This window comes from Peromyscus maniculatus, chromosome 23 (genome assembly GCF_049852395.1).
Source record: "Peromyscus maniculatus bairdii isolate BWxNUB_F1_BW_parent chromosome 23, HU_Pman_BW_mat_3.1, whole genome shotgun sequence".
Classification (NCBI taxonomy): domain Eukaryota; kingdom Metazoa; phylum Chordata; class Mammalia; order Rodentia; family Cricetidae; genus Peromyscus; species Peromyscus maniculatus.
This window is the reverse complement of record NC_134874.1, coordinates 23992171-24013400: the sequence shown is the minus strand read 5'-3', so window position 1 is coordinate 24013400 and position 21230 is coordinate 23992171. Positions and strand designations below refer to the sequence as shown.

General features: G+C 43.9%; 1 protein-coding gene across 5 annotated transcripts in view; it reads left to right on the top strand.

Annotated features, from left to right (window-relative positions):
- The window catches only part of Auts2 (activator of transcription and developmental regulator AUTS2), a 1133868-nt gene that overhangs the window by 188480 nt on the left and 924158 nt on the right, over positions 1-21230 (top strand). The window lies entirely within an intron of this gene.

The window sequence follows — 21230 nt, the reverse complement described above, 5'->3', positions numbered from 1 at the left end:
TCCATTACTAATGTGAGGACAGTACACATATACTGCATAAAATGTATTAATCTAGCTACCCATCTGTTCATTCACCTCCCCATTCCCTTACTTCTGATAAAGTAGTACTGTATAGTAGTTAAGAGATAAGAATATAGGTTCCATGCTGGTGAATGCTTCAGTTGGTATAGTGCTTCTTGTCAAGTCTGTGTCAATATGATGCTCACAATTTACATGAACAAAAGCCAGTTATGATAATGGACTCTTGTGATCCCAGAGCTGGGAAGATGGGGACAAGCAAGATCCCTTGCGAGGCAGCCAAACTGTCCAATGCAGCAAGCTCCAAGTTCAGTGAGAGATCCTGTCTTCAAAAACAAGGAATACAGCTCCTGAAGACATCTGACGTTGACCCCAGGAATCCACACTCACTTGCATGATGTGTACACACACATCATTAATGCACGGATGTAATAAAGACTCTAGAACCAACGTGCTTGAGTCAGGTTTCCATGCTCATTCACACAATGCACAGAGGAGAGGGAATGAGAGTGTATGAATAAAAATAGGCTCTAGTTTCAGCATGCCTGAATTCTAGCTTATTTCAACTTTAAATTGTTTTGAGATTTTATTTAATGTATTTTGCTTGCGTGTTTGTTTGTATGCCAAGCAAGGGCAGCGTTAGAGGAAGCCACAGAGGGTGTCAGATCCTCTGGCATCAGAATGACAGGTGGTTGTTAGTGGTCATGTAGGTGCTGGGAATTGAACCTGGGGTCTCGATATTCAGCTAGTGTTCGTAATTGTTGAGACATCTTTCCTGCCCCTTATTTCAACTTTAAGACAGTGTTAACTGCAATCTTAAATTTTTATGTTGATAAAAGCATTGGTGTGTATAAAATGCTGAGAAAGTGCTTGCATAAGGGAAGCTTCTGCTTGTCTCACCACCTTTGTTAGAGCTGCTGATATTAATTATTACAGGGAAAATGTTTTGATAGGTGAATCTAGTCCATTAGTTTCTAGTTTTTGACCTTCCGATTTATAGGGGAGAAAAGGATTCGAAAGGGGATTGTAGGCTGGCTGATAGAGGGCCTTGAACCCTGCTTTTGGGATTATAAAGAGAGTGAGAAGTCAGTCTTTCAGGCTTTGGTCCATGTAGAGGTATGGTACAGAAAGTTACGTTTGCAACCTTGTGCAAAATAGATCTATGGTTAACAGAATCAGAGCAGTTAGTTAAAGGCAAGTTGTATATGTTGTGATATGGTCCTCTCACCACCCCACTTTGATGAGAGAGCTTGCTCTTTCCATTATCAGTGATGGTTATGTGAGACACAGGAGCTGGAGCAGAACAAGGAGTCGAGAGCCCTTTCCTTCTCTGCTTTTCATGGCTCATGAGAAAACAGGACCCAGTGAGCTCTTCATGAATGCCTACCTCTTCTCTGTCTCCACGACTGCTTTGCAGCTGGGACTGAGCTGCAGAGTTACCTCGATTATGCAAAAGTTTACAGAGCCATCAGTGTCAGAATTTGACGTCCAGAGGCAGTGGTCAAGCATTGACTTTCAAGGTTTCTGTGTGGACCGAGGGCTGCCTTGCTTGGATGCTTTTCCAGCGTCCAGAGAGTGCCTTCAGTGTTTACTTCCTGGTCATGTCTGACCATCTTCACCAGCCCGTCGACCAGGTGGTGAAAAGCCTTGTTGAAATGGGCAGACTGGGGTACAAGTTAAAAATACAGAAGAGACCAGCACAATTCCGCGGTCCTTTCCAGAATTGGGTGGGTTTTTTTTTTTTTTTTTTCTTTTCTTTTCTTGTGGTGCGGTCTGGAAGAAGAACAAACGTGTGGCTAAACCTCACTAAATTGAAGAATTGTGGGGATGGTGCAGACAGATTTTCAGGGTAGATGAAAAGACTTGGGTGGTTCTGTTACTGTCAGTCCTGAGCGAGGACCATGAGGATTGACCTTCATAATGAGGAGTAGCAGTCATCATGTAAAGTACTAATCATTATATTATTTAAAACTTAAAGTCATTTTAAATGTATAGGATTTTTTAAAAAAAATGTATTGGTGTGATCATTTCCTAACCATTTATGTTCCCAATTAGTCTTGATATCAAAACGTTTGTATTTGAGATAAAACTTGTTTCAACGTAGTTTGGGTCTAGTTTGACCTAAGTTTTGAGTTCACTGATGTCCTCAAATGCAGTGAAATTGCATGTGCAGAGTGCTGTGGACACTCACTGTTCTATTTACTCTCCCCACAGTGGATTAGCAAGTGACTTATATTCATCTTTTGGGACCCTAAGCTCTCATTACAAAATGCAGTCTTTCAGAATGTTCTGGAACCCTATGACATGGCAGGTAGGCATTATGACTGAGGGTTCAGGTGACCTCCTACCTACTCGGCAGGAAGTAGTGGCGGTTCTCACAGTGCCAAGTGCCAATATCACGTGGGGAGTTGTCACATTGTCAGGTCCCGAAGGGATAGGGTCAGAGTCTAGATTTTGAGGAGCAGGTCTCTGATTGGGAATAGGGACTAATCCTCATGGTCCCTGAACTATTGTATTCCTCCAATGCTCACTTAGTGTGCTCCTGGGTCTGGTAGGAAGCCAGGGGTTCCCTAGTACAGATGTCAAGCTCACGCCTCCATTTTTGCCCTTTTCAGTATACACCCGAGAGCTGGGGATGTAGCTTAAATGGTGAAATACTTACCTGACATGTACTGAACCCTGAGTTTGTTATCCCCACCCCCCTATAAGCTGAGTACAGTGGTGCACAGCACTCTCCAGGTTCGAACCGGAAGATAGGAGTCTTAGGTCATCCTTGGCTGCATACTGAGTTCTAGGTCAGCCTGAGCTATATGGGATCCTGTCTGAAGTTCATGAGGGGGAGAGAGGAGAGGGGAGGGAGGTGGGGGGGGGGAGAGAGAGAGAGAGAGAGAGAGAGAGAGAGAGAGAGAGAGAGAGAGAGAGAGAGAGAGAGAGAGAGAGAGACAGACTGACTCTAACTAGGACTTTTAGATGGAGTAAAGTGGATGTCACAGAGACAAAGGACTTGCTTGTTCTTCGTGGCCACTGGGGATGTGTGATGTTCCAGGAGATGTGCTGGCAAATGTGTTCTTGGCAGTCTCCCTGGTAGATCCATCTGTGATCCATCACTGGCCCTCCTTATTTAGAGTGCTTCTCCATGCCTTTTCTATCGCTGTAAGGTTTCTTCTTTATCAATTCCTCCAATCAAAAAGAAAGAAAAAAGAAATGGGGAGAAGCAAAAAAAAATCTGTGAACATTCTTTTCTTTTTCTAAAGGTTGCAGGCATAAATCATATTAAAGAACAGTGAAAGGACCTTGGTCCATCCCGCCCCCCCAGCAGCTACAGTATCTTAGAAAGTCTCTTTATTTAGAAAAGAAGATGAATGTATAGAAGGAGGACCCTGCTCTGAGGATCAGAAAAGTGCCCAAGGTTCTAGTCAGAGCTCTTCTCTCTGTTTAGAAAATGTGGAGCCCTGAAGCTGTCGAAGCTCTTAGGGTTTCCACGTCTCGAGCTGTCTCTGTGTCTGCACCCTTGGTCTTCCCCCGAGTGAGCCAGTCTGTGTCAGTACAGCATCTGGTACCCCTTTCTGCTTCATTCCATGCCTCCGTTCCAGCTTCAGTGTTTGTGTGGGAGGAGCTGAGGAGGGCAGGTGGGTTCACTCCTTCTGGACTAGAGATAGCACGAGGATACCTAGGTAACTTCCCTGGAATGTGGGCATTCTTTGGACTTCCTTCTCCTTCCGATTTGCTTTCCCATCATTTAATTTGAAGCATGATACTGTTTTTTTAGTGTTTCGTATTCCTGGAATATTTGGGTGCATTTCTGGATAAAAGTGCTTCGTATTGCAGTCTCTACATTTTTTTTATGATGTGCATGAGGCCCTGGGTTCAGTTGCTAGCACTGCATAAAATTGTGTGACAGCAGTGTTCTGTGATACCATCACGTGGGAGGTACAGACAACATGATAAAGTTCTCAAGGGCATTTGAAGCTGCTCAGTGAGTCAGAGGTCAGCCTGGGCTTCACAAAACTTTTTCTCAATGAAACAAACATTATATGTCATATCTAGTTACTGAATTAATCTTGCATTGCCAGTATGCTCATATAGTACACTCATAAATTACCAATGTGTTTATTATTGATGTAAAGAAAAAAAGAAAATTTAGGTATTGTAGGTGGGAATGTACATTGGTTTAGCCTTTTAGAAAAACAATATGGAATTTCTTCCTATAGTTAAAAGTAGAATCAACATATGATCCAGCAACATACCTCTGTGAAGAAAGCTGTTTCATCAGCTGACAGATCTCTAGACCACTCTGCTGGTTTAGGAGTTATTTATAATAGCAGAGACACAAACACCTGTTGGCTGATGGATAGATAAAGGCAATGTAATAGTTACACAAGTACCCACACACATGTATAAACACCAGAGCAGAATGTCACTCATAATATTCTCCTCAAGAGGAAGAAAACTCGGCAACTTGGAATGACATAGGTGAACCTTGAGGGAATTATGCTAAGTGGAATGAGACACTATCCCAAAGACACCATGTGACTTCATTTATTTTAAAAATAAAAGTGCTCTGAGAAGAATAGGATGCAGTTGTCAGGGAGTAGGAAAATAAATAAAAGAGTAGTGACGGTTGTCAGTACTGTATTGTGTGTTTGAACTTGGTGTGGAATAGCCTTTTAGTGTTCTCATCATAGACATTTATATGTACCAGGTATATGAAGTGATCGATGTTAATTACCCTGACTGTGATAGGGGAGAGAGAGGGGGGAGAAAGAGAGAAAGAGAGAGAGAGTTAGAGAAATTAATCAGAAACTGTAAGAACAGATGTGTCTGTTTTTGACTTTTTTGGGGGGCTTTGGAATATTGTCAGATGCACAATGAAATGTCTTGGGATTGGTATGTGAGCTTAATATGAAATTATTGCATACTTTTCTCCTATGTACCATAAATGCATCAACCTGAAGGAAACCTCACATAATATTTTAATTTGTGTTTCAAAGTTCTTTTAATGTGAGCTTTTCTATTTGTGATGTCATATTGGGACATCACATTTTGGTCATTTCAGTTTTTGGATTTTGCAGTAGGATGCTAAATCTGTGTTTTGATATATAAAATCACCTGTTTCTATACCTTATCCATGCCCCCTTTTCTTTTTATTTATTTATTTTTGGTGCTGAGAATCCAACTTAAGACTTAACACATATTAAGCCATACACTCTACTACAGAGCTGTTTCAGAACCTCAGATATATAATTTTGTTTGTTATACCTCCATGATGCCAGAGGAAAAATAATTACAGAAAGATGAATCAAAACTGTAAATGGATGGTCTTTTTTTCCTTTATGAGTCACAGTGAACCACCTGTGAACTTGGTTGAGGACCACTGATCTCACCATGGTTGGTTAGCGTTCGTAAGGCCAGTTTTGGTGTCTAACATGGCTGGCATTCCTTTGAAGTGCATTGTTTCGGGTTTGGGACATGGCTCAATTAGTAAAGTACTTGCTAGGTAAGCATGAAGACCTGAGTTTGACTTCTAGGACACTCATGAAAATAATCTAGTGGGATGGCGTTTGCTTTGTAATTCTAGGTCTGAGGAGCGGCACACTGGAAGTCCCTGGGGATTGTTGGCTTGCTAGCCTTAGCATAATCAGAATGTCTGCCCAGAGAAACCTTGTCTAAAACAACTCAGTGTATGATATCTAAGGAATGACACCCAAGGTTGACTTCTACACACACACACACACACACACACACACACACACACACACACACACACACACACACACTCAGAGGTAGGAAGGAAGAGCTGGAGAGGGAAACAAACCTGTTTCTAGAACTTCAACCCAGACCTACTCAGTGGAAGGTGGGTACCTGCAAATTGCAAACAGTGTGACAGGTACCTCAGGCATAGCCAGTTTTTAAAGAAGAGCATGAGACTTGCACTGAAATTTCAGAGATTGTCCTAGGGCTTATAGTGAGTGAACAATGGTCCGTTTAGCACTTGGAAAAATCAGAGGAGCAATTAATGTTTGAGTTATAGATATGAGACTTTAAACTGGGATATTTCAAACTCCTTTGGGCTTTTTATTCATACCTCCAAGTATTTGCTGTTACACTTCCTAATCAATCAACCTAAGGTGTCATTCCTTAGGTTCCATCTACTTTGATTTATGAGACATGGTTTCTCACTGGCTCGGAGGTTGCCAAGTAGCCTTGGTTACTGGCCATTCAGCTCCTGTTTCTGCTACTGAGCACTCAGATTGCAGGCCCATAGCATCAGGCCTGCCTTTTATGCCTGGGTTATGGGTATGGAATGTGGGTTCCCATGCTTAGAAGAAAGGCACTTTGCCAACTGAGCTCTCTGTACAGCCCCCAGCTTAACAGTGAAATCCACATGGATGGAGGTTTCTTCTTTTCATAAAATGTGAGGATAATCAAAACTTCCACGACAGCATTTCTCAAAATGGATTTAAAGGCTGTGTACCAGTAACCTTATGTATGCAGTGATTTATCACGATCCTTGATGTTTTCTTTGCACTCTGCCAAACATTGAAATAAAATCAGTGGTCGGCCAGATAACATGTAACAGGAAATTTGTTTCGTAACTATTCATTCCAGGTCATTTTGTCCCTTTTGTGGTTACCAGGGTTATCTTTTCTTGTATCAGCTTGAGGAATGCCCGTACTCAAATCTCCTTGTATCGGGCATTGAGGCCATTTGTGAAATGTAATAATTCACATTCAATGAGGAGACCAGGCTGAGGGCATGGAAGTCAGACTGCAGGGAAAGCCAAAGAGAGTTGTACAATTGGAGGGGAACAACTACCAGTATTTCTGGGATCTCCAGATACATCCCTAGAGTGCATGTCCAAAGCAGGTGGTCCTTCTTCTTGGTGTCTTCTGCTCTTACACATAGATAGGTCTCCCTGATACTCTGCACCTTGCAGGGGTGACATTGTGCAGATGTCTCATCCCACATAGTTACTCTGATCTGGAATTTTTAAGAATACTTACTTCCTGTCAGCCTTAGTTTATTATCTTTCAGCTCCTCTGGCAGTCAGTATGCCAGAGGTCAGGCATTCTGGCAGGGCCTGATTAATCTCTGCTCCCTTGGCAGCCGTGAGTGCAGGCCTGAGGGCCATAGAAGCTCTCCAGAGAAAATGATTCAGGAGAGATGACTCAGAGGGCTCACACGACCCCCCGGCCCTGCCCACTTCTACAGCCACTAATGTAGCTTAATCTTGGTTACAAAATTAGGGGTATTAGTGTTAGCCCATGTGTATGCCTGGTCCCCCTATGCACATCACATGTGTGCCTGGATCCCATAGGAGCCGGAAGAGGGTGTCAGATGTCCTGGGACTGGAGATTTAGATGGGAGCGAGCCATCTCATCTTCCCAGCTCATTAAAAAAAATACCGAATTTTAAAAATATTATGTATGTACTGATAGATATTGTGGTTCCTCCCCTGCCCCTTTGTGCCTGAGGGTCTAAGGTTTTGTTTCTGAGTTTTTTTGTTCTATTTTTTTCTTTCTGCCTTACATCCAGTGTAGTTCTTCCCTGGATAATTTCTGTGTATCATTTTGATAAAACTGTTGAAATGATCCGAGTTCTTTGGCTCTTGCTAAATGACTCCATGCCACCTTGGTCTCCCTCCTTGCTCACAAGAACTCATAATAGTTATTGGTCCATACTTATATTATTTCCTATGGACTATTGGTCTTCCGTGCAGATTGATGCCCCGCCCTGTTGCTTTCTCATTGCAAGGCCCAAACTGTGGAGACTTAGGAAGTTAGAAGATTGCTTTCCTAGCATAACTGAGAGAGTCACTGTAGTCTCCAACACTGCATAAATGGTCTGTGGTCGTGCCTGCTGGTAATCCCAGCGCTTAGGAGGTGGAGGCAGGAGGACCAGGAGTGCAGTCATCTTCAGCTTATGCCATAGTGAATTTAGATCAGCCTGTGGTACATGAGACTTGGTCCCAAAACAGAAACAAGCCAACAAAAAACTGAATGGAGCTCACAAAAACCTTCTTACCTTAGTATTTATTTATTTTGAGCATGGGCGTGCACATGCCGAGACGCTTGACCAGAAGTCAGAGTATAACTGTGGCAGTCAGTTTTTAATCCTTCTCACATGGAAGTCTTAGGAATTGAACTTAGGCCTCCAAGCTTGTCTACTGAGCATCTCCCTGTCCTCTGAAAACATTCTTGAGCGAACAAGACAATGCACTAGGTAATGGGATGTTGAAGAGGGACACGTGCTAATTTCAGTGATGGTAATTAACAGAGCTAGATTTAAGTGCAAGATTCCAAGGGCAAATGATGGTAAAAAGGAGCTAGAATTTGGTAAAAGTCAAAAACTTTTATGTGCCTATTGATGACCTAGTACTAGGCAGACTTTTCTCTATATTTCTACATGTGTTCCTTTGTGCGATACATAATACAGAGATTAAAATTAAAGAAAGTGCTATCCAATAAACTAAATATGGCATTGCATCCGGGCATTTCTTCTTTTATTAACTAGTTATTTTACTTGTCTGTTGTTTAATGTATCGCTCATGTGGCATGTACTAGGCAGTGTCCTAAGTGCCAGCAATAGAGTGAAAACACAGATAATACTGTCTGCCCCACAGGGATGCATGCCTCATTCTGAAGACTGTCCTTAGGTTGGAAAGAGCTGTGAAGAACAATGGAGTGAGGGGGACGGGAGCGGCTGCTGTTGGTAGTCCTGGGTGCCCTTGTTAGATGACTGGCAGAGACGACAGTGGCTGAGAAGGAAGTTCACTGCTACGTGACTGGCAGGGGTTAGCTGTAGCTAAGCCAGGCAGATGTCTGGGTGGAGAGAGGTGGCCATGCCTCCTCCATGGAATGTTTCTCTAAGTCTTCATGTTTGCGCCATTGAGTCCACCATCAGGTTCTGCTCCAAGTGGACTGTTTTATCAGAATCTGTAAGTGTTTCCTGCCTTTGGACCATTGTCCTTAGTCTTAGGCAGGAAATAGTGACTGAGGGCAGTACATTTATGTGTTTTACAAAGCTGTTGTCTTTACTACTATTTTTACCAGAAAGTTCCTCCAAAAGCCTTTCTTTTTCTTTCCATGAATAAATTGTGCCTTGTTATCTGTGTTTACTTTATAAGCTCTGTCTAGGTGGAACCACCTCTCTCAGATCTTGTATTCCTGCAGGGCATGGCATATTTCTTCTTAAGTAGTTTATACAGGTCTTATCATGCTGTCTTCTGCACGGGGACTCAATGACTTATTTTGGCTGATAATGGAAAGGTGCTTTTTTTTCCTTTCTTTTTTTCCTCTCCTTTTATTTATTTTTTTCTCGATTGGCATCTGCATCTGTTCCCCTTGAGGGCTTTCTTATCTGGTCTCTCCTGGCATTGACTGAACTCATCTTATTACTTAGTGCAATTTTATCTTCCATCATTGCTTATTTTGTATAACACACTCATCTCTTTCACTAGAAAAGAACTGGAGGTTCCCTGTGAACCCAGAGTCCTGGCTCATGGAGTAGGGTGTGCTGCAGTGGTCAGAAACTGTCTGTTAGAGGGAACGAGCCAGCATCTTACTTTCCAGTATTGTGTTTTTCTTTTTAGGACGTGGCTAGAATATGCTGCTGGAGATGCAGCCTAAGGGAACAATCCTTCGGGAATTCTTTAACTTTCCATTGGGGCAATCTTTGTATAGAATGCTGACTTTCTCCATCTCATGGACATTCATCTCAGAATCCTGTGTTGGCTGCTCTAGTTTCAAAAGCCGAGAGAGAGAGAGAGAGAGAGAGAGAGAGAGAGAGAGAGAGAGAGAGAGAGAGAGAGAGAGAGAGAGAGAGAGAGAGAGAGAAAATGAATGGGAATGAATGAGAGAGAGAGAATGAGAATGAATGTGTGTGTTAGAGAGTTTCATGTGTCCTGCATAGGCCTTGAACTTTGTTTGTGGCCATGACTGGCCTTGAAACTTCTGATCCTCCTGTCTCCACCTCCCAAGTGCTGATATTATAGTCATGTGCCACCAGCTTGACCTTCTGTCTTCGGTAGCTGTGATAAAGCACCATGACCAGAATCAACTTGGGGAAGGAAAGTTTGTTTGACTTCATCATACAGTTTGTAACCAGCATCTAGGAAAAAGTCAAAGCAGGAAGCCAGAAGTAGGAAATGATATAGAGGCAGTGGAGGAATTCTACGTACTGGCTCGCTCTCCATGGCTTGCACAGCCTATTTCTTATATACCTCAGAACCGCCTGCCCTTGGGTGTCACCACTCACAGTAAGCTGGGCTCTTGCACATCAATTGCTAATTTAGAAAATGTCTCATAGTCTTGCCTACATGCCAGTCTTTCAGAGGCATTTTTTCAATTGTGGTTCTGTCTTCTCAGACAACTTTAGCTTGTGTCAAATTAAACGAAAAGAAAAGATAAGAAAAAACACCAACCAACCAAATAGGAAACCTTCTGATTTCATTTTCTTCAGACAAGTTGTTATGTATCCAGGAACGGTATATAGATGACCAAGAATGGCCTCAAATTTCTGATCATCCTACTCCTGCTTCCCAAGGCTTGATATTACGGGTACATTGTCGTACCATGACTAATTTATATGGTCCTGTGGATGGTACCTGGCACTTGGTGCATGCTGGGCAAGTACTCTAACATCTGCTGCTTTTTGATATTTTCTCACTTGTTTGTCCTGTCCTCAGAAACCCAGCTGCCCACTTGAAGATACTTGCTGTTTGTTGGTAAAGGAGAACAAAAAGGGGGCTGGAGAGGTGGCTCAGAGGTTCAGAGTGTTCACTGCTCTTCCAGAGGACCCGAGTTCCATTCACAGCTCCTACATCAGACATCTCAGAACCACCTGTAACTCCTGTACCAGGGAACACACACACACACACACACACACACACACACACACACACACACACACACAAACTTCATCTGTGTGAAACTCCTCCCACAAAGGGTGATAAATATGATGGGTAGTTCAGTGGGATTATCAATGGCTCCATTTTGTGGCCTTCTTTGGGAATTGCCTTGTTTGGAATACTGAAGTTGAAACAGCCTGTGTAGTGTGCAGCGTTTTCTCCTCTGCAGTCACAGCTGAGTGACATGGTTCTTGAATGTTTACCGACAGTGCCGCACATGTGCACATATCCACGTGACTGTGTCTACCCAGTGTGATTCTGATTCTAGATTTTTCTCCCCCAGAAGAATACCTTTGTATTTCTTTTTTTTTAAAAAAGATTTGTATATTTTATTTTATACACATAGGAATATTTTGTCTTTATTTATGTATGTGCCCCACCTCTATGCCTGATGTCCAAGAAGATAAGTCGAGGGGGTTTGATCCCCTGGGACTGGAGTTAACAGATGGTTGTAAGCCACCATGTGGTTGTTGGGAACCAAACTTGGGTCTTCTACAAGAGCAGCAAGAGGTTTTTAACCACTGTGCCATCTCTTTAGTTGCTGGCTAGATTTTCTTGACATCCTTACCATCTTCATTTCTATCCTGTCCACCAAGTAAAAAAATCCCCATTGACATGATAATTACAGAAATAGAAACCGAAGACTTGAAGTTAAGTAATAAATCCATGTCTTCTCATGCATAGTTCCAGCTATAAACTAATTAGACTCAGCACTCCCCAGGCTCTGCTGCAGTGGCTCACTGTTCTCTTTGGGGGTTGTTGGCATTTTTCAGAGCTCTTTAAATTCCATTTTCTTTTTGTAATGATATCATACTAAATATAGGAATGGGAGGGGAGGGAGATGGGGACGGCACTGGATGGTTGGAGCATAGAACCATGACGAATTCATGTGTGCATGCACGTAGACATATCTGTGTTTCCCTTCATTTGGATTTTCACAAGCATGGTGACGGGAGGAGTCTTCCACTAGGTGTTGGAATTTGAGTGTGCCTGTAAAACTTCTCACGTGTGATGATTTTGGGATCTGGACTATTTAGGAGTAGAAGGGGTTAGTGAGTAGTGAGCAAGCAGGTATCATGGGCACATTCATATCCCTCTGCTCTTGAGTGGATATGATGTGACTAGCTGCTTGAGTTCCTGCCTTGATTTCTCTATAGTAATAGATTGTTTCTGTAATTATAAACTAAACCAACCCTTTTCTTTCCTGTGTTGCTTTGAGCCAGGTTATTTTACAGGAACGAAACCATGCTACCATCCCTTTGATGCTTCAGTTGAGTTCATTCTTGGTTACTACAGTGTGTTGGAGAACTATGTAGCCTGGACCATGGCGCAGCTCAGCAGTGCTGAATAGGAGATGGATTTGAAAAGTCATTTTGGTCCTTTATCATATGTGCACAAAAAGAAACAGATGTTAACCGCCTTTTCTTGTTCCCTATTTCGTAATAGTTACTCAAGTATTTTGCCATGATAATGAATCCAACATTCCCTTGAACAAAGAGTTAACGTCATATGTACTTAGTAGCTCAGGCTTTGATCATTGTCTTCTTGTGTTCATTTATTCCCTTAATGGCAGCCAAAAAGACTTTCAGTTACATGGATAGTGCAAGATCTGGATTGTCAAGGATTGGGTGGAAGGCTGGTGTTGTAGCTTAGTTGGTAGAGCGCTTATTTACGCAGTGACTGCAAGGCCCTGACTGAGGTCCATCCTCAGCACTGTGTAAACCAGCTTGGTGGTGCACGCCTGTACTCTTAGTGCTTGGGAGGAATCCCTGCTCTGTGGGACCCTGCCTCAAAAACCAGGAGCCAAATCAATACAACCGAGAGTGTGTTGGTTAGTTTTACTTGACTTGTCCCCGCTTAGAATGGTCCTGGAATGGTATTTAATCTGGAATTGTGTAGCTCAGATTGGAGGGATTGTCTTGTTTGTGTTGGGGTGGTTTAGGTTGGAAGAGCCACCTAGAATGTGAATGCCACTATTTTGTGGTCTGGCTCCTGAACTGTTTTAAGAGTGAAGTTAGTGGAACATGATCAGCAAGCAGGTGACGAGGGTCCATTCATTTCTCTCTGGTGTTGCCGTGGATATGATGTGACTCGCTGCTTGGGTGCCTGCCTTGACTTCCCCTCAGTGTTGGACCGTCATCTGGAATTACAAGATGAATAAACCCTTTCTTCCCTCACGTTGCTTTTGCTCCGGGTGCTTTATCACAACAACAGAAATGAAACCAGAACACAAAGACTGTTTTCACATTTGCCTAGGCGTGTCGCATCCCTGGGGTCTGTTCCTTTACCAGCGAGTAATGGTTTTCAAAGTGTGTGGTCCTAAGAACAGCTACGTGAGCATCACATTCCCAGTGCAGGTTTCCCAGGCTGGCCTTTCTGGATGAGAAACCTTGGGGCTGGAGTGCAGAAGGAAGCCCACAGTCCGCAGTATATTCCTTCCTCCATTCTGGTACCTGCTCAGGTTCATGGACCACTGTACAGAGAAGTATTGCTTCCCTCTCTGTCTCCTGCGGTCCCAGCGGTTGATATTTCAAACTTGCACCTGAGCGAGGACAGTTATGTCTTTTTCCTTCAGGCTCTCCTTGGTGCACTTTGTCGTCAGATGCCTGGTGCTGATGTGAGGATGGACTGTGAATATGTCCTCCTGTGGCAGTGTTTACAGTCTCAGCCCAGTGCCTGTTGACTTAAGTATCAGCCTGGGTAACAGGCTGTAAATCTGCAAGGCATTGTAAGGTCACACACGGCAAGGCTTTTAAAACACACCGACTTTACAGTTGGAGTAATTGATTTGCTTGGTGGTGTTGGTGTTGAAGTCACCCTCTGCCCTCCTTCCAGAAATTTCTTTGTGTGTTTACTTTAGACTGCTATGACATGTCCAAATTGAGAGGGGTGGCGAAGGGAGACAGAATTGAAAAAGCAAACTTTGTGTATGTTGCTCAGAAGAAAATTGCAATGATGAGTGAAAGGTTTCATTAATATCGTGCATTAGGTAAATGATCAGGGCAGCATGATATAGGGCCCATAGGAACTGGAAGAGAGCCATTGGCAGACTGTCAGCCCAAGCTGGTGTGAAGATAGGGGCTGGGGGCAGAGCTCAGAGGTGGAGGCTGTTGGTCCCATGCCTAGGACCACCGCTGGAGGTGGAGAGGATAGAAGGAAAAAGATAGGAAAAGCCCCCTGAAAAGATTCTGTAGTTGTAAAGAGTTAATACTGTCTGCTTTGCAGGATCTAGAATCACCTAGAAGATGAACGTCTGGGTATGGCTGTGAGGGATTATCTAGTGTCGTTTAACTGACGGAAGTGGGGAGACTTACCTCAACAGTGGTCAGCTCCATCCCGAGGGCTGGGATCCTGGACTGAATTAAACGGAGAAAGTGTGCTCCAGCATTCCTCTTCCTTTGCTTCCTGACTTTGGATGTGTTGTGACCATCTGCTTCAAACTGTATACTAAACCGTGCACTGAAGCGAACCCCTTCGCTCCTCACGATGCTCTTGTTAGGCATTTGTTTGTTCACAGCAAGGAGAACGGAGTAACACAGTCGGTCTGTGTCCATCAGTACTGCACAGCCTAGATCAGTTTACCCCAGGCTAGGAGTTGGCCTCAAAATTTCAATAGGAAGCAGCTCTCTCCTTCAGAGACAAGTGTCGGAGGCAGAACCGGTCTTTATTTCCCTAAGGAAATGCAGATGTGATGTGCCCAGTGAGCAGTGAGCAAATATTGGATGGTGGTTTTCGCGTAGCAGGGATAGAAAGGCCACTTGCCCCTAGAGACTCCCCATGAAGTTGGAGGAAAAAAAGGCAGGATACGGGGGCAACACTTAGAATCCTTCCAGGTGAAGGTGTTGCCGGAGGTGATACAGAAGTGGAATGTGATACGTCACCTGTGCTTATGGAGAGCTTCCCTGTATGACGTGTGGTTCCTGGAATTTGCACAGGTAGAACTGATCCTAAGACCTAGGCTCTATTGCGTGGTCTGTGGAACACAGTGGGTAACTGGGATTTGAGACCTATCACGTTCATTCCAGGGCCATGTCTTCAACCCTCGTAGTCTTCAGTGTTTGTCTGTCGTGTCCTTAGAACTTGGGACTCCAGGATAAAGAATTCTCCCAGGCTTGCTTAGTGATTTGTTTGAGACAGGGACCCATGCCGCCCAGACTGGCCTCAAACATGCTCAGAGTGACCTTGAACATGTGTTCTCCCTGCCTCCATATCCCAAGTGCTAGACTTAACATGTATGCACCACCATACCCAGTTTATTAGGTACTGGGAATCGAGCACAGGCCTTCCAAAATATTAGGCAAGCACTCTACCAACTGAATTACACCCCTCGCTCTAGGTTTGGTTTTTACTATAATAAAAGTACTTATTTGTTGGATCCTTTCCATGAAATTTGTCCCAGGAGAAAGAGGACTTGGTCAATCTTTGGAGAGCTGTTCTTCATATTTAGAAATCTTGAGTGTGTAGTGTTTGCTTTGCAGGGCTCATGTTGACTCTAAACCTTCTACAGGGTGTTGTATCAAAGGGATACCATGGGAATGAAATTAATCTACATTTTATGATATCATAGCAGAGGAGCAGAAGTTGATTTTGCTTGTAGTCAGGTTTTCTTCTCCTTATGAGCTTAGCATCAGAAGCATTAGTTCTTCCATGACAGATAGGTACGTATTGAATTGTTTGCAGTTATTATTCATTGATGGAGCATGGGGGCTCTTGTGCCTCAGTGCATGAGTGGACATTAGCAGGCCACCTGTGGGAGTCAGTTCTCTCCCTCCACCATGTGGGTTCCTGGAGTGGAACTCGGGTAGTCAGGCTCGATGGCAAGTCCCTTCATCCACTGAGCTATGTCACTGGCCCACTGATCCTTATTTTTGTAATGGACTTTACCAAGATCGGGTTTGGCAGTGCTGGTTTGTTAGTTATGTATTAGTGATTGATGGCTGTGTGCAGCCAAGTACCCTCTGCCCTCAACACCAGCATTCACTGTGGTGGTTTCTGTGAGTCAGCGATTCCTGAGTGTGTTACTTGGATATTCTACCCCATGCTTCTTTTTTATTGTTTTGTTTGTTTGTTTTGTTTGTTTCCTCTTTTTGGGGACAGGGTCTCATGTAGCCTATGATGTTACAAACTAGCTTATATCGCTGAGGATTACCTGGAACTCCTCATCTTCCTGCCTTCTCCTCCCAGATGCTAGGAATATAGACGTGTGCCACCTCACCCCGCCTCCTGAACTAGCTGAAACTGGTGTCATGTGAAAAGTGGACTGAGGATGAGGATTACTTCCCTATGGCTTGTGACAGGACAGAGGTTCTTTACCATATGGCTCTCTCCACACTTCTTCACAGCACATCAGTTGGTTTCTCATGGGAAGGCGGTGAAAGAGAGGGAGAGAGAGCAGGAGGGTAGGGGTGAGGCAGCACCTACTCTCATAAGTCATGCGCTGTCTTTTGTACCACATCCCGCCAGTGAGAAGCAAGTAACTGAGCAGCATGAATTTAACGGGAGAAGAATTAGGACCCAGCCTTTGAAGAGGATAGTATTAAATAATCTGTGCACATATTTTGACCACTCAGTACTCTTGGCTCCATACCCACTGAATTAGACTGTGTGGGTATGATCATTTTAAGGATTCCCCAAGAATTTTTCTGTGCACAGTTAAGAAGAGACTCCGGGTATGGGGTGATACCTTGTGAACTGATCTACTCTGAAAGTAGGTGAATGCTATCATGGCCCTATTGTGCTATTTTATTTAGAAAGCTTGGTCTATTTTCTGCTCTGAATGTTTTGTTGTGGTTGGTTTGGTGCTTCTGAGACACGGGCTCATTACCTAACACAGGTTGGCTGGGGATTCTGGATCCTTCTGTCTCTTAACACCTACGCACCGGTGTGTTTTAAGTAAAGTTCATGCTTAGCATGCAGTCAGGCATTAAGTGGCTTAAGACACTAAACCATCTCCTCAGTGGGTTGTTTCTGGTAGGCAGGAAGTGTTCTGCCACACAGGGTAAGGCAATGGGTGTCCTTGAGTCCTTTGTCTCAGGATCCCGGAAGAGCTGGGCATATGTCTGTTAAGACTGTGGTTCATTGACTCTACAGCTGTGTACTTTGTTAGTCCAGGAGTCTTGTCACCAGTTTGGGGCCTTCTGGAGCCCATCTGACTGGGACACCGCACCCTTCCCGAGGGATTGGTGTTTGGGCTCTCGGCAGCCTTCAGGCTTGTGTTCCCTCAGCACACTTCACCTAACTCGGAAGGCTTTGGGTGGGCCCATGAGTCTCTTCTTTATAGTTGTCATTTTTTTTTTAACTTCCTCTTAACAGGAGTCTTTTTTCTGTAAGGAATGCAGGCATGGGACTGAAAGAAAGACCTAAAAATACATCCTCCCCCAGCCCTTCCAGTTCCCTTCCTGCCCCAAGCAAGAGTCAGACAGGTCCATGTGCTCAGAACCTGTCTTCACTTTGCATTTGAAATCCCCTGATTTCTAGAAGGGCATAGGCATCGGAACCAAGAGGGGCAGCAACCGGCTCCCTGGAAAGATGCTGGCTCAGTAAGAGAGACGTTGCACTCAGAGTCTGTGATCACAGGCTGGAACAACCATGTGATGGAGCTGACATGCCCCAATAGGTACAACAGATTGTTCTGCTTGTTACCAATCAATATTGTAATTAGCAAATATTTATTGAACAACCCAGATGGGCCCTGGCTCACACTGCCCTCATCGGCTATTTGTTAGAATAATGCAAAACCTCCTAACCTCTTGGTCTGCCTTTAGGCTTGCCCCTGACCCAATAAAATCAATTCTGTACACTGAAGCCAGAATGATTTCTCCTAAAATATACAAATTTAACCAGGTCACTGACACACTAGAAATGCCCTGACTGATGTTTGACATCCTGCTGCATTCTACATGCCTCCTGTTACAAAAGACAGAACTCATCATTTGCCCCCTCCGTACTTTGGATTGCCTCCAGCTCTTTCTCCACAGATACCAGCTTCCTGCATTCTGCATGTGTCCCACACTTGGCTCTTTGATTATGCTGGCATCTCTCTTACACATACTGGAAGTCAAAATACTGGACTCAGTGCTCAGAAGGCTTTGACTTAAATCATAGCTGTAAGATTTTCTGATTGTATGCTGTGGGGTAAATTATTGGATGTTTCTTATCTGCAGGGTTTTCTTATTCCAGTGTAAATCCACTAGCCTACAGGTTCTTGAGAAGATTAGCCATAGTCATATTTAAAGTACTTAGCACACTGAATGGCCCATAATTAAGATAGATAATGTACATTTCTGTTACTCTGTACCCTAGTTATCTTTAACTGTTAACTTGACACAGCCTAGAGATATCTGGGAAAAGAATCTTATTTAAGAGCTTGGAAAGATCAGATTGGAATATGGGCATGTCTTGATTATTAACTGATAAACGAGGACCCAGACCACTGTTGATGGTACCATTCCCTAGGCTGGTGAGGCTGTGTAAGAAAGGTATGTGAGGGTGAGCTGTAAGTGAACCGGCCAGCAGTGTTCCTCATGGTTCCTGCTACTGTACTTTTTGGCTGTGAAGTGAATTTCTTGGCTAGAAGTAATAGTGTGTGGAATACCAAGCTGCCCTACTTTCAGGTTCTAGCCTTGAGTGTCCTGCCTTGACCTCTCTCAAGGGACGAAGTGTAACATGTCCGCAGAAATAAACTCTTCCCTCCCATAAGTTGCTTTTGTTTGGAGTATTTTTATCACAGTAAGAGGAAGGAACCTAGAATACTATCTGTTTACATATAGAAAGCTGTTTAACATCCTACATCAGCTGTTTAACAAAGGAAAGAACTCTGTTCTGTTGAGTCCTGAGAGGACCAGTCATAAGACATCCAGACTCTTACGTGGGTGTGAGTATAAAGGAGAGGTTTAGGGAACAGAAAACATAGGTGGCTGATTAGAGGAGTGCATGCTTAGCAAGGATTGTATGTTTCCTTGGAAATTTTCTTCCGTCCTAGTGTGGCAGCATTATTCTTCATGGGGCAGGGGAGATGGTGGGCAGGTATAAGAAGAAACGGTCAGTGCGATCTTGCTGGGTCAGCACTTCCTTCGCCTTTATTGAGTCCTCCTGCAACATCAGGTTTCTCATCAGAATTAACTCAGTTTGTGGTGGAATGTTCTTTTTACTTTTTGATTGTTTTGTTTTGCTTTGTTCTAAGTAGCTTTTTTCCCTTTTTGTCTCTTTTTGTCTGTGGTGCTTGCTTGTGTGTATAGGTGTGCTTACGTATGTGTGGAGGACAGAGCTTGACAGTGGGTGCCCTCTGTGGCTGTCCTCCTTACTTTTGAACCTGGGACCTGTCACCTGAGTGACTATTTCAATACCCCCTCCTATCCACAACAATTCTTCATCCTCAGTCTTCTAGGTGGACTTTCCAGTTAAATTACGGCCTTAGCACTCTCTTGTTCTGTGCCTTTGACCTTGTTGTCCTGTGAGTGACATCTTTCCTAGGCCCATGGGTTCCTGTCATGAAGCCACCCCTCCCTACCAAGTGGTCCCAATCCTCCTTTCCCTGTTCCCTCATGCAGTGCAGGTTGTTTTACGTCTTCTATTACAGCTGTTATCACAGCCTGCCTTGTAGCATAGTCATTTCTGTGTGTTTTCCCTTGAGATTCAGAACCCCTGGAGGGCAAACACTGTTTTATTCGATGCTGTGTTCTCCCACCCCCGTATCGCCCAGTGCAGTAAGGGCTTAGTAAATGCCATTTAAATCAATGCATGAATGAAATTACCTTTCCGCGTCCTGTTCGCTTTGTTGTAAGGCAAACCAGGTGAATATAGAATTTTTGGCTTACTGGATTTGGTCTAGACCAGGCAGAGAGTTTTCGAAGAAGCAATAGCAGCTTTGAAAACAGAAATTGCCTTTAATCTTGTGGAAAACACATGCCAGCCCTCTCTATAATAGTCTCAATTACAGGAGAGCATCCTGTTACTGTAAGAACACAAATAAATAAACCCATGACAATACTGTGTTTGGGAGATAAAAACCACATAAAAGCCATCTTTCCCCAACTCGCCAGCATGATAATTAGGGTGTTTCTGGGAGGAGGAAAAAAAAAAGAGTCACTAGCAAAGAACAAGTGATGTTATGTTTCAGGACCCTTCTTGCTGTTGAAAAGGTGGGAGGAGGGAATTAACATTTTCCAGCCAGGAAAGTACGCGGGTTCCTGCTGCCGCCTGCCAGACCTGCAGCTGTATTATTTATTGGGTTATGATAAATTGGGGCAGTAGGGTTGTTGAAGAAGCTGGAACAACTCGGGGTAGAAAAATGCCACCCAGAAAGAGACGCTGTGATTTTTCTCTGTGACACTTTACGTAGACAGGTCCTATTCATATATTGGGGGGTGGGGTGGGGTGTGTGTGTTTGAAGATACGTGTAAGTGAGGGCCAATGGACAATGTCAGGTTTCATTCCTATTCCTCAGGCACTGTCTACTTAGTTTGTGAGAATGGGTCTCTCTTTGACCTAGGCCTTTTGAAGTAAACTAGGCTAGTTGGCTAGTCAGTTGCAGGCATCCGCCTCTTCTGCCTCCCTAACACCAGGATTACAATCATACCTGCTCCCACACCTGTGTTTTCTCTTCAGGGTTACTCGTGGTTGTAAGGCTGGCATTTTTACCCACTGAGCAATCTGGCCAGCCCATTCTTTTTAAGTGTGGGGTCTCCTTTGGCTTGTGCATGTTCATGGTTTCAGGATCTCTTTGAGACGCCAGCAGAAATTCTCAGTGCCTAATTTGTCAGTATTAGTTAACAGCTATTGAGGATTCAGACCAGACCAGGCAGGCTAAGCATCATCATTTTTTTTAACTGGCTGGCCTCTCTGGCCTCTGAGCTGATTTCCCTGCTCTTGCCCTGCCTCCCTGCAGAGTGATCTTTACTGGTAGTCCCTTTAAAGTGTACTTTAGATTCCATCATTTCTCAGTTCAAAATCCTCCAGAGTGCCTCCCATTCCACTAAGAATGCGGTTCAAAGACCTCATGTGCTGTGGCCTGCAAGGCACTGCATGGTCTGGTGCCTGCTATCTTTTCCTCATCTCAGGCTATCTCTCCAGGTTAGTCCTCTCAGGCTCTTGTTCTTTGTGGCTGTTCTTGAAGCCAGCTGAGCATGTCCCTGTTTCATACCCTGTGCATTGTGCTCTCTTAGCCTGGAATGTTCTGTACCCAGATGTCAATGGGACTCAGATTCTCACTTCAAGCGTCTGCATAAGCATTGCTTATGGTTTGCTTTGTTGCTGTGTTAAAACACTGAGCAGAACCAGCTTGGGGAGGAAAGGGCTTATTTGG